The following is a 16,051-nucleotide window of genomic DNA, read 5'->3' as shown; positions in this document are numbered from 1 at the left end:
AGATTGAAAAAAGCAAATCAGAGAATAGCTAGGTTAAGTAAAATTTGGATTTAAAATCTCCTGAGATTACACAAGAATCAGGCTATATATCAGTTTAGTGAGATCAGTGTTACTGTAAGGACATGAGTCGTGGTAGACAATGGAACAATATCCAACAGATTTTGTAGATTTGGGAATAAAGCCCTCAGAAGAATATTGGGAGTTAAATAGCACGACAGGATTAGGAATGAAACTATGAGAGAGATTACTGTTTTTAAAATCATTCATTGTTAATTTTTTCTCATCGTTTATTTATTTCCTTATTTCCTTTCCTCACTGGGCTATTTTTCCCTGTTGGAGCCCTTGCGCTTATAGCATCTTGCTTTTACAATTAGTGTTATAGCTTGGCTAATAATAATAATAATAATAATAATGATAATAATAATAATAATAATATGTGGACGAGACCATGGTGAGGCGTAGACAGAGATGGTTTGTGCATGCTCCACACCCCGAGAGATTAGTTTACCAAACATTCAATTGGGCTCCACAAGGCACTAGAGTTGGAATACTTAGCATGCTCTTCCGTGTGATTTTAATTATATCATCGGAAGCTTTTATCAATCAGTTTCTGTCTTTGTCTCCTTTTTATAGTATCCCAAGTATTATTTGGTATTATTATTATTACTAGCAAAGCTACAACCCTAGTTGGAAAAGCAAGATGGTATAAGCCCAAGGGCTCCAATAGGGAAAAATAGCCCAATGAGGAAAGGAAACAAGGAAATAAATAAACGATTCAAGAAGTATTGAAAAATTAGAATAAAATATTTTAGAAAACAATAGCAACTTTAAAACAGATAATTCATATATAGACTATAAAAAGACTTATGTCAGCCTGTTCAACATGAAAACATTTGCTGCAAGTTTGAACTTTTGAAGTTTTACTGATTCAACCACCTGATTAGGAAGATCATTCCACAACTTGGTCACAGCTGGAATAAAACTTCTAGAATACTGTGCAGTATTGAACCTCATGATGGAGAAGGCCTGATAATTAGAATTAACTGCAAGCCTAGTATTACGAACTGGATGGAACTATCCAGGAAGATCTGAATGTAAAGGATGGTCAGAATTATGAAAAACCTTATGTAACATGCATAATGAACTAATTGAATGACGGTGACAAAGATTAATATCTAGATCAGGAATAAGAAACTTAATAGACCGTTAAGTTCCTGTCCAGCAAATTAAGATGAGAATCAGCAGCTAAAGACCAAGCAGGAAAACAATACTCGAAACAAGGGAGGATGAAAGAATTAAAACACTTCTTCAGAATAGATTGATCACTGAAAATCTTTAAAGACTTTCTCAATAAGCCAATTTTTTGTGCAATTGAAGAAGACACAGACCTAATGTGTTTCTCCAAAATAAATTTTCTGTCGAGAATAACACCTAAAATTTTAAGTCATGCAAAGTTAAAGAGACAGTATCAATGCTGAGATCCGGATGTTGAAGAGCCACTTTCCTTTACCTACTTACAATCATACTTTGAGCTTTGTTAGCATTCAACTTCATACCCCATAATTTTCACCATGTACTGATTTTAGCTAGGTCTCTATTAAGGGATTCAGCAACCCCAGGTTTACATTCAGGGGATGGAATTGATGCAAAGAGAGTAGCATCATCTGCATATGCAACAAGCTTGTTTTCTAGGCTAAATCACATGTCATGTGTATATAAGATGAAAAGTAATGGGCCAAGAACACTACCCTGTGGAACACCAGATATAACAATCCTATACTCACTATGGTGACCATCAACAACAACTCTTTGAGATCTATCACGTAAAAATTGAATAATAATGCTAAGAAACGACCCACCCACTCCCAACTGTTTGAGTTTGAAAACAAGGGCCTCATGATTAACGCGGTCAAAGGCAGCACTAACATCAAGGCCAATCATACGAACTTCCTGATCACAATCAAGGGATTCCTGTACAGCATTGGATATTGTAAGAAGGGCATTACATGCTCCAAAACCTTTACGAAAACCAAATTGCAAAATAAGGAAACAGATGATTACCTTCAGCAAACCTACTAAGACGTTTTGCCAAAAGACGTTCAAAAAATTTACATAATGTGGGAGATATGGAAATTGGGCTGTAATCTGTCGAACTTCAGCTACCACAAATACATTTACATAGTGGAGTAACATTACCAATTCTCTAACAAGTGCTAAAAGCTCCTCTTCTTGCTAACTTGCGCAAAATAACATAACTTTGGAGCTAAGAAATCTTCAGTCTTTATAAAAAACATAGGAAAAATACCATTACGGTCTACGCCTCCATAAGCATCAAGGTCCAACCACAGAACTTCAACTTCACGAGTTAGTTTAGCCTCAGGAAAACAGGAATGAGGAAGTTCGATATTCTCATTACTCTGCTTATTGTCAAACACATCAGCAAAAATGGTTTCCTTTTCCTTTGGACAGTGAGTGTCTGAGCCATCTGGTTTAAGTAAAGGAGGAATTGTTGCATCTATACCAAAGAGTGGAGATTTAAGGGAAGTCCACCACTTATGTTCCTGTGTTGTACCAGAAAGGGTTTCTTTTATTGTTAGATTGTATTCCTTTTCATTTGAAGCATAAACTCTGAGAAAAAGCTCTAAGCTGAGTATAGTTATTCCTGGTCAAATCTGATCTGTTACCATTCTAAAGATGATGGGCCTCCTGCTTCTCCAAATAAGCACATGTAACCATGGTTTTCTCCCTGTTATTGCATGTCCCAAGACTTCACTACGAACTGACTGATATATGTTCTTAATATCACACCATTCTTCATTAATTGTCCGCTCTTCATTCTTAGAGTCTCTAAGACTGCAAATCGATTTCTGCATTCAATTGCAAATGGTTTTGTTTTGTGCTCTTCTTTTAGAAGCTTGGTTGTATCAACCTGGGTATTCTATCTACATTTCTGTTGGATGCTTTCAGTTTTAATTTCAGTGTGGCAATGAGGAGCTGGTGATCACTACCAATGTCTGCATCTCTATAGATTATTACATTTCTCAGGGTCCTCCTTCTCTCTTTATTAATAGCTTTGTGATATATTTGATTTTTGTAATTGCCACATTGTGAAGACCATGTATATTCGGGGATGTCCGTGTGCTGGAAAAGTACCTCCAATGACATGATTATTTGTTGAATAAAACCTATAAATGTGCTCCATTTTCATTTGCAACTTTGCTAAGCCCTCAACATCCATCACGTTATACCTTGATTATTCCTTCCAACTTTAGCATTGAGGTCACCAATGACAATTTTCATATATCTATTGGATCTCATCTATTACACTGCATTTCTTCATAGTATTCATATTTTCTTTCTTCAGGGGAATCATTTGTTCGGGCAATATTGCAACGCTTTAATTTGAACTTTACAAGTAACAATGCACTATTTACAGCTCTCCATTCTATTAATGCCTTTTCTGCTCTTGATGTCATTATCATTCCTACCCCTTCTCTTCCAACTCCATCTGTTCTTCCTGAGTATATATATATATATATATATATATATATATATATATATATATATATATATATATATATATATATATATATATATATATATTATATATATATATATATATATATATATATATATATATATATATATATATATATATATATATACACACACACCAGATTTTTTTTAGTGTGTGAATCCATTGTCTTCTTTTCCCTCCCTTGCTTCCATTGCAATTTTTCAGGACCCATTGTGTTATTCTTTTAGTTCATATATCATCTGTCTTCATTATGTCTTGCACATGCCCATTTCTTTTCCTACATGATGTTTGAAAATGCTCTACTTTATGTGTTCTTGTATCCTTGTTGCTCTTTTTTCTGTCTCTTATTGGAATTCCTATCAATATTCTTTCCATAGCTCTCTAAGATTTTAGCTTGTGTATTAAGGCTTTAGTAAGGCTCTAAATTTCTGATGCATAAGTTAATACTGGATGACCATCTCATTAAATACTTATCTTTTTAGAGAAGGTTGCATTTTACTTTTCATAAACTTTTCGTTTACCAACAGATCTTCATCCCATGTTTATCCATCTTTTAATTTCGGTTTCGTCCAGTAGAAACACTTACTGTCTGTCTTAAGTAATTATATTCATTAACCCGTCCTTAACCCTTATTTGTCGTCTCTGAATTTTCCTTGAATATTATCTTTGTTTTGCTAAAATTTATTTTCAGTCCTACATTTCTTCTCCCTCTATTCAAGTCTTCTATCATCTTTAACAGTCCCTTCCATAATTCACTAAACAGAACTAAGTCGTCTGTCACACGATCGTACATAGTAACGACATTTCTCTTTTTTTGTATATATTATCTTTTGTATTTTTGCTCTCCCCTCGAACTGACAGCAACGTACATCAACCTGTCTGCTTTTTCTTTTGTTAACTGTTAACAGAACCGGTTGCCGGTTGGACATGAAATAGCCTGTTGTTTTTTGTGACCTTCTTGCCGGGACTCTGATTGTATATAAACTCGATGTTCTGTAATAAACTCACTCAGTTGCTTTCATCCAGCTTTAGAGTCACAACCTACTCTTGGCTCGTCACAGTCTCTTTTCATGCCTTTTACTTTCTTTTGCTTATTCTGTTACTTTTGGTACCAGCTCATGTATTTCATTATTGTTAATAGTCACATAAAATCGTCCAAAAATATTTTTGTTGCTACAATCTGCTGTCAGATTCCAGGAAATCGCATTTAAGGATGTTTACTCGTAAAAGAAAGAAAAAAAAATCTCGGGGGAGGCCCCCCCCCCCATCGTTATTGCCTTTTCAAACTTTAGCCCCCCCCCCCTCCCCGAAAAAAAAAATGCTTCTCTGCCCCTGGTACATGTAACAAGGCACACTTTATATAGAATTGATATCTATAATTGGGCTTATGGTTAGTTAATAACATATTTGCTGTGGACATGAATATTTTTTTGCTAAATTTGGGGTTTTTAATTCTATGGCTGTGTTCCAACTCTGCTTTTAGAATATTGGGATCTGCGCTATATATTTTTGTAATATATATTATCTGTATTTTGCATATAATTACCATAACTAGAGCCTAGAATCAGAAGAAAATTGTATTATTGGAATTAGGAATTTTTGATGCATTATTTGGAAAAAAAAAAATACCATGAAAGTATAATTTAGTAATTATTAACTTCTGCAAATTCGAATAGAATCAATGTCTACTTGTCAAAAGATGGCAATACACGTCCCTTGTTCCATTCATGTGAATGATTCTATACAATTGGAAAAGAGTGATAGATTGATACTCATGTAGAAGTATGTATGGCAGGTATAAATTATATTAAGTTCAAATTAAGTAGACTAATTTTAGCTCTCTTAAACCAGAATGCAAGGATTAAAGAGCCCTACACATTATTTCTTTTCATGGCCAATAGATGGCCTTAGCAGAGAGTACTAAATTGCTAATCATCCCCATCATCCACTCATTATTATTTTAATTACTTCATTTCTGTTTCGATTTGGGCGCAAATTTGCTGTAAAGCAGACGCACGTGAACTTTATGTTCCTTGTTATCTGACCACAACTTAATTCTTAGAAGGAAACAAAATCTCAATAAATGTCATAGAACTATTTCCTCAGCAAACAATCGTTAGTTCAGCGGTCGCCAGATATGCCACATACTTAAATTGATAAGATAATAGAGTAATTAATTACACAGCTATTTTATCCTATGAAACCAAAATATAATTAATATGGTTCATGGTATGACAAGCATTGCTAGTAAAAACTGCGTAGAATAACAATAGTTACATTTCGAAAGGCATAATAAACGCAGACTTCTCTAGCTCCCTCCCTTCCCACCTTAACGAGTTTTACTTTACCGCCAATAGATGGCATCAGAGGCAACTTGTCTAAACTAATATAGTCAATTATTTTAAGAACACGTGTGTCAAGAAAGTGTGGTAGGGAGGTAGAGGCTAGAGATAGGTAGTTGGTAAATTGTCTAACGACCGTTTCCTTTTTAGGAATGAACATTTTTTATCAGGAGATTGCGTGAATTTTTCATATGAAATCAGAAGCAACCTGAGTTTACTTATGAAAGTGTTTTGTATTTTCATTCTTCATCAGAACACATGGATGGTGAGTCATTTCCAAGTACAAATGACCAAGATAACAATCATCAGCATAGTTAAGGTTGGTGGGACGACTTAGGACAAGCGCTGCCAAATGAAATTTCCTTGAATGGAGAATATCTTTATTCATTACAGATTCAAATCTTTTAAGGAGTAATAGTTATATACCAGAAGGTGAATTACTATGGTGTGATTTGGTGTTTTTATAATAAACTTAATCAACTTCGATAAATTGGATAATGAAAAAGAAAATGGTCACATTCCTGTGTCTTCGCCAATCTTGGTTCAATATTTCATTGAGTATATATATTGTATAATATATATATATATATATATATATATATATACAGTATATATATATATATATATATATATATATATATATATATATATATATACAGGGTATATATATATATATATATATATATATATACAGGGTATATATATATATATATATATATATATATATATATATGTATATATATAGGGTATATACATCTATATATATATATATATATATATATATGTATATATATAGGGTATATACATCTATATATATATATATATATATATATATATATATATATATGTATATATATACACATCTATATATATTTATATATATATATATATATATATATATATATATGTGTGTGTGTGTGTATCTATATATATATATATATATATATATATATATATATATATATATATATATATATATATATATATATAAACATTGTTTTCCGTAATAGTAACGGCCACGGTCTTCGTAGGTCAATGATAGGCCAATCGTAAAAATAAAAAAAGCTAGCACTGAGAGAGAGAGAGAGAGAGAGAGAGAGAGAGAGAGAGAGAGAGAGAGAGAGAGAGAGAGAGAAAGAAAGAGAGAGAGAGAGAGAGAGAGAGAGAGAGAGAGAGAGAGAGAGAGAGAGAGAGAGAGAGAGAGAGAGAGAGAGAGAGAGAGAGCACCTACAAAACAGGGATGCTTATCTTTTATTGGGGTGTATTTTCCAATTTTTTTTCAGGGTAGGCATGGCTGCCGCCTTCTTTCTCTGCAAATGAATGAAAAGAGACGGAGTATGCCTATAACAAGAAGAGCCAATGTTTATCTGTATAGCTGGAGTGTGGATGTTGCATTAAACTATTAAAGATATATGGCAATTATTTGTCAAATTTCATTTTTATTTGTACAAATATTGCTCACAATGTTTTTAAGGAATTTGGTGCAGGGCATAGAGTTGATGATAGTTTAGAGATACGGAAATGTAAGCATGTATGATTATATGTCTCCGGGATTAATGAGAATATAAATAAAGTTTTGCTCTATACAAAAGTCTTATTTCACAGGAATGGTTTTTTGCAACGATATCTAAGTCAGTCTAAACCACTGCCATTAGATCACAAGAAGGTTTTCCATTTTTTACATTTTTGATTCGATGGAAAGGTCAACAAAGATGATAGGTTGTTGGATGTCAAGAGAAACACATTAGGTCTGTGTCTTCTTCAATTGCACAAAAAATTGGCTTATTGGGAAAGTCTTTTAAGATTTTCGGTGATCAATCTATTCTGAAGAAGTGTTTTAATTCGTTCATTCTACCTTGTTTTGAGTATTGTTCTCCTGTCTGGTCTCCAGATGCTGATTCTCATTTTAATTTGTTGGACAGAAACATACGGTCTATTAAATTTCTAATTCCTGATCTAGATATTAATCTTTGGCACCGTCGTTCAATTAGTTCATTATGCATGTTACATAGGATTTTTCATAATTCTGACCATCCTTTACATTTATATCTTCCTGGACAATTCCAACCCGTTCGTAATACTAAACAGGCAGTTAATTCTAATAGCCAGGCCTTCTCCATCATGAGGCTCAATACTACACAGTATTCTAGAAGTTTTATTCCAGCTGTGACCAAGTTGTGGAATGATCTTCCTAATCGGATTGTTGAATCATTAGAACTCCAAAAGTTCAAAGTTGCAGCAAATGTTTTTATGTTGAACAGGCTGAAATAAGTCTTTTTATAGTTTATATATGATATATCTGTTTTGACGTTGTTACTGTTTTTAGAATGATTTATTGTTAATTTGTTCTCATCATTTATTTATTTCCTTATTTCCTTTCCTCACTGGGCTATTTTTTCCCTATTGGAGCCCTTGGGCTTATAGCATCTTGCTTTTCCAACGAGGGTTGTAATGATAATAATAATAATAATAATAATAATAATAATAATAATAATAATCGAAATTTTTTCATAGCTTTTTCAAATGTCACAAATATCATATGAGCGATAGAAATAGGGTGTAAGGGTACACTCGAGCACACTATTCTATCTTATTTCTCTTCTTCTTTGTTTTGTTAATGTTTTTATAGTTTATATAGGAGATATTTATTTTAATGTTACTCCTCTTGAAATATTTTATTTTCCTTTTTTCCTTTCCTCACTAGGTTATTTTCCCTGTTGGACCCTCTGGGCATATAGCATTCTGCTTTTCCAACTAGAGTTGTAGCTTAGCAAGTAATAATAATAATAATGATAAATGCTTCTAGCTAAGCAAGGATTCGATCCCATTCTAAACAATACCTGAATGGACGACTTTACCATTTGAGCTATCAAGAGAGATATAAGCTTATTTCAAATCCACTGAACATATACCTGTCAAATTCTGGAATCTGTTCTTAGACTTGAAATCAACTCCTCAGAACCTCCGCTGTTGTGTTGATCCTGTTGTCCCTTTGAATGAGATTCTAGTCAACATAATTGATAGGTGTATCCCTTCTCGTGTGCTAAGTAACCGAGTGAAATACAAACCATGGTTCAATGATGATTGTAGACGTGCTTATTTGGAGAAGCAGGAGGCCTATCATCTTTGGAAGGGTAACAGATCAGATTTAACCTGGAATAACTATACTGAGCTCAGAGCTTTTACTCAGAGAGTTTATACTTCAACTGAAAAACAATACAATTTAACCATAAAAGAAACTCTTTCTGATATAACCCAGGAACATAAGGGGTAGACTACCCTTAAATCTGCACTATTTGGTGTAAATGCAACAGTTTCTCCTGTACTTAAACTAGATGGCCCAATCACTCACTGTCTGCTCCCTAGCTTGCAATTTGGTTTTCGTAAAGGCCTTGGAGCATGTGAAGCCCTTCTTACAATCTCCAATGGTGTACAGAAATTCCTTGATTGTGGTCAGGAAGTTCGTATGATTGGGCTCGATTTTAGTGCTGCCTTTGACCGTGATAATCATGAGGCCCTTGTTTTCTAACTCAAAACAGTTGGGAGTGGATGGGTCGTTTCTTAGCATCATTATTGAATTTTTAAGTAATATATCGCAAAGAATTGTTGTTGATGGGCACCATAGTGAGTATAGGAATGTGATATCTGGTGTTCCTCAGGGTAGTGTCCTTGGCCCATTACTTTTCATATTATATACACATGACATGTGGTTTAGCCTAGAAAACAAGCTTGTTGCATATGCTGATGATGCTACTCTTTTTGCATCAATTCCATCTCCTAAATGTAGATCTGGGGTTGGTGAATTCCTTAATAGAGATATAGCTAAAATTAGTGCATGGTGCAAATTATGGGGTATGAAGTTGAATCCTAACAAAACTCAAAGTATGATTGCAAATAGGTCAAGGGCAGTGGCTCCTCAATATCTGGATCTCAGCTTTGATACTGTTTCTTGAATTCTTATGACTCTTTTAAAATTTTAGGTGTGATTCTCGACAGCAAATTTACTTTTTAGAAACATATTAGGTCTGTCTTCTTCAATTGCCCCCCAAAAAATCGCTTATTAAGAGTCTTTTAAGATTTTCGGTGATCAGTCTCTTCTGAAGTGTTTTAATTCTTTCATTCTACCTTGTTTCGAGAAATTGTTCTCCTGTCTTGTCTTCAGCTGTTGATTCTCATCTTAATTTGTTGGAAAGGAACTTGTGGTCTACTAAATTTCTTATTTCTGGTCTAGATATTAATCTCTGGTACCGTCGTTCAATTAGTTCATTATGCATGTTTCATAAGAATTTTTCATAATTCTGACCATCCTTTACATTCAGATCTTCCAGGATAGTTCTATCCTGTTCCATATGCAGTTAATTCTAATAGTTAGGCCTCCTCCATCATGAGATTTAATACTGCAATACTACACAGTATTCTAGAAGTTTTATTCCAGCTGTGACCAAGTTGGGGAATGATCTTCCTAATCGGGTGGTTGAATCAGTGGAATTACAAAAGTTCAAACTTGCAGTAAATGTTTTTATGTTGAACAGGGTGGCATAAGTCTTTTTTATAGTTTATATATGAAATATGTTTTAATGTGGTTATTGTTTTCAAGATATTTTGTTTTAATTGTTCATTACTTCTCATAACGTTTATTTATTTCCTTATTTCCTTTCCCCGCTGGGCTATTTGTCCCTCTTGGAGCCCTTGGGCTTATAACACCTTGCGTTCCCAATTAGGGTTGTAGCTTAGCTAATAATAATAATAATAATAATAATAATAATAATAATAATAATAATAATAATAATAATAATGATAATAATAATAATAATAATAACCCTGCTTCGGGCTGTAAGTAGCTTGTCATAAAGAACTAACTTAAGTTCGACAATTCGTGCTATTTGATTCGATGTTTATCAGAAATGTTTATATATATATATATATATATATATATATATATATATATATATATATATATATATATATATATATATATATGAATAATCACATTGCATGTTACTATAAAGTTAGAATTAGGTGCAAGCTAAGTACCTACGTAATCATTTCTCTATTGTACTTACTTTTACGGGTTTATTTCTCGCCCTCCATCAGACAATAAAGTCTGTTCAGGCGGGCCTTGGTGTGTGAAAATAATTTCTTTCCAGTTAACATTTTGCTCTGTAGGCTACAAGGAATTAGTCCTAAATTAAAAATATTTGACAAATTTCCATTGCAACTTTTTTATCCATTCTACTAGAACACGAAGGGAAGGGTTAACAAGAATCCTAAGTTAGAATTATTCCGATGTCAACGACAAATTCAGCTTTATGAAGGGTTTAGAATATTTAGAGAATATCATTGCATTATAAAGCCATGCAACCAACAAACAGCTCTTTGTGGCTGTATCTGAAACTAGTCATATTATAGACTTATTGTATGTTACGTTAGTTATTCAGTAGGCAGATTCAAATCTGCATTTCACTAAAGTTTACAGCGTGTAAACAAAATCGTACATTCGGTCACTTAAAACAGATTTGGATAATATGAAAAGAACACTAAATATTAAATAAGCTTTAATTTATAACAAATTATTTTACACACACACGCACACATATATGTGTTATAGAGTATATATATGTGTGTAGCCTATGTACAGTCTATACATATACTGTATAATGCCTTTATATAGCCTACTATATATATATATATATATATATATATATATATATATATATATATATATATATAATTTGTGTGTGAATGAGGACACCTGTATCATAGACTTGATTATGGATCAAAGATATTATATAGACGTATCGGTCTGTGCATTTAACGTCACCAACGTCTTAAGGTTAACTTAAGGCAATTAAGTAGTGCATGGCATTTCTAATGTCAGGTAGTACTTTTTTTATTGTAAAACAAGGGAAATTTATTACATATTTAATGCATATTTATTTCAACATTTATATCAAGGATTTCAGTAAAGATACAGCGAAATGATGAATTAATAAGAAAGAAAGGGCGCTCTACCATGATCCAATATGCCTGGAAAATGTATTGTTCCGCGCACTAGTGCTGCCAAACCTGGGGGAATTCCCCCAGATCTTGGGAACTTTGCATAGTCTGGGGGAAAGGAGAATTTAAAAAAAATGTTAATCATCTGGAAAAATTTTACAATAAAATTAATACAACGCTTTAATTGCCGTACATTATTTTATAATATACATTTTGAAAATGGATTAAACGTAAAATTCTAAAATAGGTGTAAACTTATGTAAACTTAAAATTCTGAAGGCAGAATCCTCAATGATTTTTTAATAATAAACATGTGTAGGAAATGAATGCAGCCGGAAATAGTATCAAACGCGTTTAATCTCTGATTATGAACCTGCCAGATGTCTACAGTTTGATCTCGTTGAAGCGTTTCTGTAAGACTATCATAGATAGTTATATTGGTTATTTGACTTTTTTTTCAAATTCGTGTTATTTCGCATTAAATTGTACCCAAGATTCCTAATTTGATCAAATAATTCGAAACAGTTTTGGTGCTTCAAATTTATTCAGCAGTTTATGTGTTTCAATCAAATCTTGGGGTCAAATTGCCTTAGGATAGCCTACTATAAAACTTTTTATTTATTCATCTTTGGCGTTATTTTTTTGTGTCATAATGAGTGACAAAATTGAATCTGCTGTTGAAACCACGAAGTGGTATACTCATTCTTTTAAAAGAAGAGTAGCTTGATCTTCAGAGCTGAACACGTGACTGAAACGTGATAGTAATGATACTAACTTTAGTTTTTGTAAATGTTACAACATTACTCTAGAAATTATAATAAATCTATGCTTATTAAGCATAGTAACTCTTTAAAATGTAAAACAAACTCAAGGGGAGTATTATTGAAGCAAGCACAAGTACTGACATCACACAGTTATTATGGTGAAAAAACAGACCAATGAATCTGAAGAGATCGAAAAAAGTGAACTTATTATTGCAGCATATTTTGTTGAGAATGTCCTACCGTTCTGAAATGTTGGTCATTTCTTATCAACGAATAAAGAGTATTCCCAGACAGCAAAATAGCTCACAAGTTGTTAATGAAAAGGAAATTGACATACGTAGGCTAATCCAATATGGAATAGCTTTTTCATTAAAAAAAAAAAAAACTTTAGATGTTATTATGTAAGACGCAAAAATTTTTCATCATAGTAGATGAAAACGCCGATATTTCTGTAACAAAAGGTTTGGTAAGTAAACTCACAGTATAATTTACTAAATGTTATTGTTAATATAATCTTAGGGATTTTAGATGAATCTGGGGGATTTTTATTCAGGATCTGGGGGAAACAGATAAAGAAATTAATTGGCAACACTGTTCCGCACTTGCGTCACGTGATGCGTAAAGCTGTCGGTCGGTGTCCGCAGTGTTGCCAGATATGGGGATTTATTCCTAGCTTTGGGGATTTTTGGTGTATGGTGGGGATATTTTATACATTTTTCTATGAAGAAGAAACAAAGATGAGTAAACCTTTATATTGTTACAGTTAGTTTACTTTCACTTATTTGAAGAATAGTGAATAATTTCTACATTGGTAAAGCCTTCGTGATCAGAAGAAAATACATTTGTGGAAATGGAGATTTTTGGTTGGTTTTGGGAATTTTTTATCACGACTTTTGGGGATTTTTAGACTAATCTATCTGGCAACACTTGTTGTCCGGTGTCGGCAATACTTTGTCGCTAAACTAAGGATCCTGTCAGCATTACTCCTTGCTCTCCATAATTTCCTTTATTGAACGTTCTACATTTTTCCCAGATTTCTTTACCAGCGAAGTATATCAAGGTAACTTTGAAGTGATTTTCAATAAGAAATGGCCAGACAGTATTATGCAGTTTGCAATGTTGGTAGTAGGCTACTTATCCATTTTGAATGTTAAATCTTTGTAAGTCCAAATGTAATGCATTGTGAATGTGTATTTTTTTTATAGGCTTTAGAACTTTAATCACCTTGGAAGCTTTTGATTGATTGATTTCTCCAATTGTCAGTAAAGGGGCTTAATTAAGGCATGTCTAGCCTGTTGCCTAACCAATGGAAGAATAATGGCTGCAACATCTGCAGTATTCCACAATTATGTGAGGTTAGAATTAGTTTCGAACCAAAGGAAATTTTGATAATTGCCGTACTTACTGAGGGTTACATTGCCCTGTAATACAGTAAAATAATACCTATATTCTATATCCTACGGTAATAAGTGACCCCCAGTGGGAACTCGGGGTTTTGGGTGGGGAAAACATACTGGGGAAATGATATATTCTGGTAAAACAGCCTTTTCTTCTCTATACATTTACCTTCTTGTATGTATAATAAACTGAGAAAAAGACGAAACAGTATAACTGGATAAACTTCGGAGGCGCCGTTGCAAAGGCTTAAAATATGGTGGGTAAAATTACAGTTTCATCCAAATTATCATATATGTAATTTTATATTTTCTAGCTTTAAGTGTTTTAACAAATTTTACCTCTTTTTCCGATGGTAATAAGCCGTTCTGTTATGGTAATCCACCCCCTTCCCAAAAGACACAAGTGGAAACCTGGGCCTTTGGGTTTGCGAAACGGGACCTAACGTGATTATTTAACACTTTCGAGATTTGTAAAAGGCCACAGAACCCAACAAACCCACCTAACCTAACCTAGTAGTTTCCAGGTCACAGATGCAGCCCGCTGGACCCCCTTCCTAGGTTACAGGCCTACTTTGGGGGTAAGCCCTTAGAAGCCCCCTTCCTAAGTTGTACATTCCCAAGTCACACCTAGCCGGGGCAAGCCCCCTGAACTACCTTTGCAGGTCAAGGACCCCCCTTTCCTGGTCACAAACTAAAAGTAAATCTCAAAGAAATCCTTACATTAGGATAAGGTAAATTGCAAATAAATCCTTACCACAATCACACTTTGGACTCGACACTTTTAGTAGCACAATGTTCACACACACACCCATTTCTTGAGTTCCATGGTAATATCCATGAAATTGGCCAATAACATCAAAGTAGGAAGAGGAATAACCACTGCACGTCTGCACAACGGAATCCATGTCAGTGAAGTGACAAGACCTGTTTTAGGACGTATAAATCCCTAAGTCGCAGTTAATTGGATTATCTTGGTACAAAACAACCAATCAGGTTTCAGCATTTCTACTGTTCCTATGCTGTACATCATAACCAAAAACAAAGGATGATTCAACATTTTTACCCACAATGCATTAGCACAAAACAGAATATCATCGGGAGAAAATTATGGCAGCATAAGTACATCCTTGAGATAAGTTAGGAACAATATTCATCTGAAAAGATTTCCGTAACCCTTAATTTGCAGATGATTCAAGGAACTTTTTCTTATGAATCATCTAAAAAATATATAAGGTAAATTTATAGTAGTGCAATAAACGATTCATAGAAAATAAGACTTGGTTTAATTGTATTTTATGGTGTTTTGAGTGTTTTTGATAATATCTGGCAGAAATTGTTAGGTTTTTAGTTTGGGGGTCAACTACCATAACTGAAAAGTTATGGCTTTGTGGTAGGTATCGTCATCACTTTAAATCTAGTACACTAGTCTAATTGTTTTGATATTTAAATTAATTTCTTAAAATTTTGTTTTCGCCAGTCATCGTTATAGAAAATCAGTCACCGTAATAAAAAGTTACTGTTATCAAAACTAAGTTAATGAAACAGTCAAATCATGAGGTTTTGTTTGCCAGGACCACGAGACACATAGAAAATGGGGTTTATCCATCCCATTTTCTATGGAGTCATTCTTAGCAGTGTTCATGGTAATACCTCTTTACTCAATTGAGCAAGTGATTTTTTTTTATTTTTGCTGTTGTATGCTCGCTTCGCTTGCTAATAAACATTCTCATCGCTCCCATGTTCTGGCAAGCTGACTGTTTTGCTATGCATGTTAGCGCCTCATGGTCTAGTATCAAAGGGGTGACTACACAGTTAACAAAGGGGCGAGTTGTAGCTTCGCGCTCCAGCATCTGTTCAAACATGGTCTTGGCTTTCATTTCCAATGATCAGACTAAATATATCACACATTTACTACCCTAACCTTTAATTACAGTATTAACATGATCATTAAAATAAGACCTATGATTATATTGCATATATTGAAAATAAATAACAGAGGTTTAGAATATTAAA

General features: G+C 33.6%; 1 protein-coding gene across 3 annotated transcripts in view; it reads left to right on the top strand.

The window, feature by feature from the left end:
* Positions 1-16,051, top strand: part of LOC137631746 (neurofilament heavy polypeptide-like) — a 674,888-nt gene that overhangs the window by 619,451 nt on the left and 39,386 nt on the right. The window contains exon 1 of one of the 3 annotated variants that reach the window (XM_068363660.1): positions 13,615-13,701. The exons of the other annotated variants lie outside the window; for them this stretch is intronic. The gene's annotated coding sequence lies outside the window, so the exon portion shown is untranslated. Of the gene's footprint in view, positions 1-13,614; positions 13,702-16,051 lie in introns of those variants that run through there. 3 annotated transcript variants of the gene reach the window in all.

Source organism: Palaemon carinicauda, chromosome 40, assembly GCF_036898095.1.
Source record: "Palaemon carinicauda isolate YSFRI2023 chromosome 40, ASM3689809v2, whole genome shotgun sequence".
In the NCBI taxonomy this organism is placed as follows: domain Eukaryota; kingdom Metazoa; phylum Arthropoda; class Malacostraca; order Decapoda; family Palaemonidae; genus Palaemon; species Palaemon carinicauda.
Note: the sequence above shows the minus strand (reverse complement) of the source record. Positions and strands in the feature narration are given on the sequence as shown.